This window comes from Corvus moneduloides, chromosome 12, assembly GCF_009650955.1.
Source record: "Corvus moneduloides isolate bCorMon1 chromosome 12, bCorMon1.pri, whole genome shotgun sequence".
Classification (NCBI taxonomy): Eukaryota; Metazoa; Chordata; class Aves; order Passeriformes; family Corvidae; genus Corvus; species Corvus moneduloides.
The window spans coordinates 20,620,987-20,629,012 of record NC_045487.1 but is presented as its reverse complement, the minus strand read 5'-3'; the positions used below and the strand labels follow the sequence as shown (position 1 = coordinate 20,629,012).

The 8,026-nt window shown below is 40.4% G+C and overlaps 1 long non-coding RNA gene across 1 annotated transcript; it reads left to right on the top strand.

The window, feature by feature from the left end:
- Window positions 1-1,350: 1,350 nt before the first annotated feature.
- Window positions 1,351-4,715, top strand: LOC116449985. Its single transcript, XR_004242622.1, has 3 exons — window positions 1,351-2,765; window positions 2,974-3,228; window positions 4,141-4,715. It is a non-coding gene; the product is annotated as an uncharacterized LOC116449985 (long non-coding RNA).
- Window positions 4,716-8,026: the final 3,311 nt, after the last annotated feature.

Below are 8,026 nucleotides of genomic sequence, written 5' to 3'. Positions count from 1 at the left end.
GCAGCACGAACAAAACCCTATAAAGCCAAGATTTGTGATTTACATGGGGTTAATTACCACATCAAGCATGTTTATTCACTTCTCTAATAAATTCTTAAGACAGGAACAAGCACTAGCTTGACCAGATTCATCTGTGCATATATTTTTCTTGTAGACATTTTTGCAAATCTGTATGTGCAGGATAGAAAGAGGCAAGGGATGCCCATTATTTAGGCAATAACTCATGAGCTGTGTGTTTTTTTGCCTGAAATGGCATTTACTTCAGATCTGGTGCAAAATTGACTTTATCAATACTTTTGTTGCCTTTTCTTTTTTTAAAAAGGAGACTAGTAGGTCATAAATGAATATTTATTAACTACAGCAGTGTGATCTATTACTCTGACATCCACTTGCCACAGGTGGAATGTGAGGTCTATGTCTGTTTCTACAAAACTAATAAGACCTGATCATTATATCCATGAGATTAAAAATCTGCAGTAGCAGATGCTGGTGCAAGTCCAGGATCTGTGGTGTGAAGCTGTGCTTCTGTGAGGGTCCAACAAAGTTTGTCATTTACTTACATATTGCTAATGACAACGAGTTGAAGATTCACACCATAAATTTGAATTAATAGCTTGGTTTAATCAGTCTGATTTACTGATATAGAGAGGTGACCAGTGGCCTCTGGTTTTACGTGATGGATCACTTGAATATCTCTATAGGGACCATACTGCCCCTGACTCAATTGCATTCTGATATACACTGGTGGCAAAGAGGTTTTCCTCAGCTGTTGATTCAAGCGTAGCTTTAGCCACCTTCCAGGTTTTTAGTGGCCACACATGTGTAAGGTTGACTGCAGTGTCCCTGATTTCCTAGGAAAGTACTTGCAATGGCTCAGCACTGTACTGATGGGGGGCCCCCTGCCATTCCTTAGGAATTTGTGTCAGACAGAACATTCGTACAATGCAGAAAATTTTGTCACCTTCAGTCGAAGGAAGCTGTTTGTATTAATGCTTAAAGGTAATGTGAGACAAGGCAAGCTCTTTACTTTAGAACACACATTGTGCCATTGAAACAAAGAATCCACTGTGGTGTTTACCTTCACTGCAAATGCATTAGCAAAGTAGGATTATTTGCAATCAAATAAAATAGTACTGCTTTTAGGCAGAAGTTCTGGGTGTTCAGTGAAGTATGCTCCTCAGCTTTTTTACCATTTATCAACCCCAATACATTCCTCCCCGATTTTTTTTATGCCTTCCATTAATAGTTAAGAAAAACCTAGGGAAAACAAACACTCTATTTCTGATTGTTTATTCACCAGTCTCTTAGGAACCATAATTACGTCTCCCAGGAATTGTGTTTTATCATTCTGTGTATCTTAAAGAGCCACTTTAGGTAAAATAACAAGGAGTGCCTTATGAAGGAAAATTGGATTCATTTTAAGACTTTTTTAACCCTCTGAAGAATGGCTCTTTGTTTACTTCTTTAGTGCATGTGGCAACTTGCCCAAGTAAATACTATACTGCATAAATACCAGAGATTGGTATTTATGATATTACATAAACATACTCTGAATAATGAGTCATTGTAACAGTGAGGAAGAACATGAGCAGTATACATTGCAGTCAATGCACTATTCCTCATCACAGTATTAAGTGGCACTGAAGCGATGTAGTACAGAGTGACACTGAGAATGGAGAGGAAAAGACCTACAGCACTGTTTAGCACATCCGAGTTTACTAAACAAAACAGAAAGCAGCCAAAACAGGAATATGATAAGAAACACAGCAGGTGAGTCATCAATATGCAGAGGTCAGAAATCAGTGGTTAGGTATATTTTGGGGTTGATTGGCAGAAGGCTTATTTCTCTTTAAGCTAAAGTACCTCACAATGTTGTTACAAGGAGCTGAGCCCTCAGGGTTCAGGCTCCTGACCCACAGTGATACAGGTCTGCTTATGGCAATATGATGTTGATACCAGTTTTTCACTCATGGAGCGACCTTTCAATTACTGGAGTCTTAGTTTGTCCAGCTATAGTTTTATTAAATATTTACCTGCACTTCAGCAAAATTCTGTGTGTGCAAGGATTTGTGTGAACAGAAGTGTCACTGTGCCACACTTTGCATTACTGCCAAATGATCGGGCTCCTCTGCTGCATGGGGCTCATACCTGAAAAATCAAAACCCTAAAGGGAAGATGTGTATGCCAAATCCTCTCTTTTAAAGCCAGCAGGGTATTAACAAACCTTATTTTTCAAATCCATGTTGTAGTCTGTCTCATCCAAACAGAAAGACCCCAAACAAAAATACAAACACTCAAATCCTCAAAGGTTCACTGAACCCCCCCCCCCTTTCAAAAGGATGATAAAAATTGCCACCCATAATAAAGCACCAGCCTAAAAGCATGATTTTAAAAAAAAATTTCCTCCTTCCCTGGAGCAGTCACAGCCCTTAAGGAACAGCAGAGAACTCCCACAGGCAGAGCATATCCACAAAGAAGGTGGTTGATCCTCCTAAAATCCAGAAGTTTGGGGGTGTACTATGCTGGGCGCACCTCCCTCCCTGAATGTAGGTTTGCACATTGTGAAAGAGCACTTTGAAGAGAAAACACTCCTTGTGTTTGCTGTGGTTTGCTGTCAACAATAAGCATTTCCTAGGTGTGACTAAAAGGATGAACTGAGGAATACCCCTGCTCCCCCTGCTCTCTCACCTGAGAAGATAGCACTGGGTATCCCCAGTGGCCTGGCAAAGTTCATGGGTCTGTGGGAGCCTCTGGATTACTACATGGTTAGTAGCTGTTTATTGTGGTTATTAAACGGAACCTTCTTTCTCTAGTTTTTTCCTGGTTTTACTTCTTTAGTCAAATACACGGGGTTTAAATAGAGCTGTGTTTTTTGATGTTCTTCTGGGTGCCATGTGCTATTCCATCTCATACACAAGGCCTTACCAGATGAGTGGAACAGTCATTGACTTTTTTTTCCCTTGTGCTTTACAGCTTTTGTAAAAATAGGAGGTGACACAGACGATGGGAGAATAGAAGGCTGCTGGTCTGCAAGGAGCAAGGTTTAGAGGATGTGTTCTGGGCCGGGACTCAAATGCACGGCAAGACTTGACGAGGCATTGCTAGCAAGTCTAGGAATGGCTGGGATGCCCTCTGTGCCATTCTGGAAGACAGAGGATTTATGCCTGGGCCACTTGCAGACAGCTGCCTGAAGCACTGCAGGTCCAGGCAGAAAGTTACACTTTCAAGGTTTTTCTGTATTTCCTATTTTCCCAGAATAAAATGAAGCAGTAATGTATACTAGCAAAGTTGACAGAACAAAAAATATGGTCAAATTTCAAATTCAATCACAGTTCCATTTTTTATTTTAGTATTATTAAATCAGCAGCACTACCCAAAGCCTTTGGTTTCATGGTGTATGATGCTCTTCAAACATATACTGGGATATTGTGCCAAGACATGCCCCCTTTGTTTGGATTTTGAAGCCGTGTCTTAACTATCAGTTATATTGAGGCCTGTCCCAGGCCACTTTAATCTGAATTCTTTCCTCATGTTGCTTGGGGTCTTCTATTCTCACTTCCTGGGAGCCTGGGTGATGAGATGGCAGACTGAGGTCAGCACCAAATGCTGGTAACAAGCAAGTTCCATCCAAGCCCCAGAGAAATCAGTGAGAAAGCTTAGGTGGACAGCTGTCATTTTGACTCAGGTCCAGAAATACTAGGAAAATAACAAAGGGGACAGAAAGAAATAGCTTGGTCAACTTTTGGGGGTTATTCCTCCTGTCTTTTAAAAGGAATAAATATACGGCCTTTGTTAAAAATTTATCTGAGAAGTTGTTTTCCCAGTCTGCTGTGTTATAGCAATGTGCCTGTGTGATGAAGGCAGAGTTTACAGGTTTAAAATTTCTTTTTCAGTGTAGTTCATTACAAGGAACTGTGAGTCACCAGTCTTCTCTCTAACACACTGGTCTGCTTGGCATAAAAGCATTCACACACTTAGCATAAGCATGAGGGTCACACTAACAAAGAATGATAGCACTGCTTAAGTAGTTAAATTGGTTATTTATTCATTTAAATGTATGCAGATCTGAAGCAGCTTCCAAACCTCTGATTAGTTTGTAACTTATTCTGTTCTGTCTTGTTCTTTTGTTTTGCACAAAAGGATGCAGACACCATTTCACTGACAATTGCTTTGGAAACACAGTCCTCTGTGGTACCTATTGAAGAAGAAAACAGGCAAGAGACTGCTCTTCATTATTTCTGCATGAGTAAACTGCACACCCAGGATTTCAGCACTCACTGTGCCTGTAGAAATGCACATGAAAAATACTGTTCCAGGCAAAATGTATATATGTGGGCCTAGTCCACAGGCAGAACTTAAAATTAATTTTAGATTTTACCCTTTTCAGAAGTTCAGCTGTCTAAACAAGGCCATTATGTTTTGGCTCCTTGCCCCAGCTATTTCTGCACAAGTGAGTATCCATGTGATTGCAGAATGGAGAGAAGAATGATGCAAACTCAGCATATAACATTTGTTGAAATGTCTTAGAAGAGGATCTTATAACTTGAAGATGGCATCATGGTTCCTCAGTGGTCCTGCTTCCTTCTGCCACTCCCCACATATGCACACAAAGCAAATTCTGTCTCCCAGTTTCACCCACTGTTCTTTGTACAACAACTGGCATTTTTCAGACATATTTTCTCTTATTTTTCAAGGACCTTTTCTGTTATTTTAGTTTATTTTGAAAGCAAAAAGATAAATAAATCTGAAAACAATACATGGTCAAGTGTTAATCAAAGTTTTCTGACAGGCAGGAAGTTGGCATCCAGTTACCAAAGCAGGAGACTTGTCTCTTTTCTTGTTCAATTTTCAGTTCAATATCAGATTTTGGGGGTCCTGAAAATATAACTGCTCTATGGAAGAAAATATGTCTCCCCTGTATCTCAGCTATCCTGAGGGGTTAGAATGGTTCATACTAAGGATTTTCTACTCCACAGATAATGTCTGTTTAAACAAGATTTAAAGATTCTCACATCAAAATGATGCATGGACCACATCCAGAAATATATTACATTAAGACAAGATGTATAGCTATGGATGTATTTAGATAGGGAAAAATGCAAAATTAGTTAATGGAATTTTGTACAGTTTTGTGTAGAGTTAAACCTCATTAAAAATTGCATTTAATTCTACAGCTCATTAAATCACAAGCAAGGCACACTCTGCCAGGACCTGAGGAGCTGAGAACTGCCCCAGACAGAAAGTGGTGGCTGCAGAGGAAGTGCTGGTAAGTCAGAGGGCACTGAGGCTGGAAAGTGTGCTTGTATGACCATGGGCCCACATCAGATCTTTACCCAAATGTATGGAAACTCCATCCTTCCCTACAGTCAGAGGGCAGGAGTGTCACCATTCCTGCCACTCACTGCCTGAGAGCAAGGAGGGGCAGGGATGGGTCAACATTCAGGTTTTGTAGTAGCATCACCCAGTTGTCACCTGCCCTACTCCAGCTGGGACAGGAGCCACTGATCCACAAGCACTTCCATGCTCTGCATGGCCCTGCTCTCACTGCTCTGGTACCTCCAGCAGTCCAGGGCACCTCATCCATTTTCATCCCCCACAGCTCACTGAGAACATTTGGCCTTGGCTTTGCACCTCTGTGGGCTCTTGACTCCTTTTCTTTCAGCCAGATATCTGCTTGGACATAGGGATCACGGTGTCTCAGATTGACTGCAGGTGAAAGAAAAATGAGCAAGAGAAGCTCACTGAGAATAGGCAGACTGATGATTATGTTGTCTGTCATATCTATATATTTCACTTTTCCTGGTATTGTTTCTAATTGCTGGGCTGTGGTAGGATTGTGCTCTTGAATTTCTAAACAGAAATACGCTGAAAAAATTACTATTTCACCCAATGCTGTGCAGTCTGTCCCTTCTTATGCAGATGTCTGTGAAAGTACTAATGTACATTTTAGTATAAGACCTGTAGACTAAACATACATGAATGTTTATTTTCCCACTCCACAGAAGCTTCTGTTTCTCTGCACCATTAAGGATTTGCCCCATCTCTATGATGCAGCTCACCCATCCAACTTCAATTCATGATAAACAATTTACTGCAGAGTATCTGAAGAAAAGCTTAGTACCAGTACAAAAGGTACTCAGCTACTTGGTAGCTCTACAAGAGATGGGTGCCAGAGATGTCTAACAGCAGCCACAGATAATAAACTGCATAATAAGCTGGATAAGAAATTACTACAATGTCCTGGATAGTTGATACAGTTGATATTGCTGACAATAGCTGGACCTCCAGCCTTTGGACAGTAGTTAGAGGCTTCATCATGCAATGCCACAAGTATCAGTGCATTTAAGAACTACATACTTAGTATACTCAGGGGCATTATTCATAGAATATTTTCTATAAAATCAGTAGTTTATTCTGGGAAAAAAATCTTAGTATTCTTGTCAGATACCTCCAAGTGAATCACTAGTCATTCTTGCTCACTGACGAGATCAGTTGATTTTGTCCCTATCAGCAAATGCTTTAAACTCAACCTGTGATCTGAAGAGAACAGGCAGTGTATGCTCTTTCAACTTCACCAGCACACTAATAAAGATTCTGCAATTGTATCTTATCTGACGATTAATTGCATTGCTGCACGAGTGTAAACAGAATTCAGGTCCATCTCCCATCCCTGCATTTGGCTCTCCATGTAGTGAAGGTGTTTTGGTTTGTTTGTTAAAAGTGTGCATCCTGAAACGGGATAATTCCATTTTTTACCACTTCTGTAACCTTAACTACCTTTTTTTAAGAAAACTGAGATCAGCCTCATTGATGATATTATATGAGTCAGAGACATGTCAGAGACTAGAAGGGTGATAGCTGTTCTCCCGCAACCACAGGTGCTCAACTGGGATTATTTATGTGCCATCAACAATGGAACATGCTCAGACTTGAAAGACTAGAGCCGACCTTCCCTTGCTAGCTAATCATTTATACACTCCTTGTTTTGAGTGCAGCACCTTAAGGTTTCTCATGACTCACTTTCTCTCTGCAGTGAACAAATAAATGCTGAAGGACACTGCACACTTCCAAGTATGTAACCTGTCCCTTCACACTCTCAGCAGCAGCAGGTCTCCAGGCAGCAGTCCTATTTATTGTGGTGTGGCCTCAGAGAAATAGGACTTAGAGAGCTGAGAGGATGGTGGTGCTCTGATTGTTTTAGGCTTCTCTTGATTAATGGCAACACAATACTCTCACAGGTGCTATGAGGAAGGGATAAAGTTCCTCTGCTTTTTGGAGACAGGGAAGCTGGGCATTTATAGCTCCCCCTCCAAACAGGGAATCCCAAATATTCAGATAGATTACCTTGACCATAGCCCAAGGCTTATTGAAGCAAAATGAAACCTGATTATATCTCATAGGGATGTGTATATATAATATAAAACATACATGACATATATAATATCTGCAATATAATAAACAATTTGTTATTGTATATTTGCAGCTCTACCTTAGCTATACATTATACATTAGGTGGGTATGTATGTATGTATACCCATCTATCTATATATACATGTGCATATGTGTGTGTGTGTGTGCGTTTATAAACACCTCTTTTAAACCATTTTTGTTCATTGTATATGGCTGAGAGTTCTTAAGGTAACTCACTGAATGGGCACTGGCAGACATTTTTTGTATCTGAAGGGAACCATGAATCAAGGAGAACTATTTCTGGGTTGTTCAGCCCAAAAGACACTCAGCTGCCAAGGATGCTCCTGGTCACTCTTACCCTCTCTGCAGTGACTGGTCCATTTTCTGAGTGGGGGTTCTCATGCTGACATCCCTCACACTGCTTTTGGGAGAAATAGGCAGTAAGTAGTTGCAAATGCTTTGAACATGGAGTGTACAAGGGTGGATATTAATAATAATGTTATGGAATATAGCAATAATGGAAAAGAATCAATATTGCCATTAGTAAGACATAGAGCAGTTTACAAACAAGACAATACGCTTGAGAAACTTAGAGGAAGCAGAGATGAGAGGACAT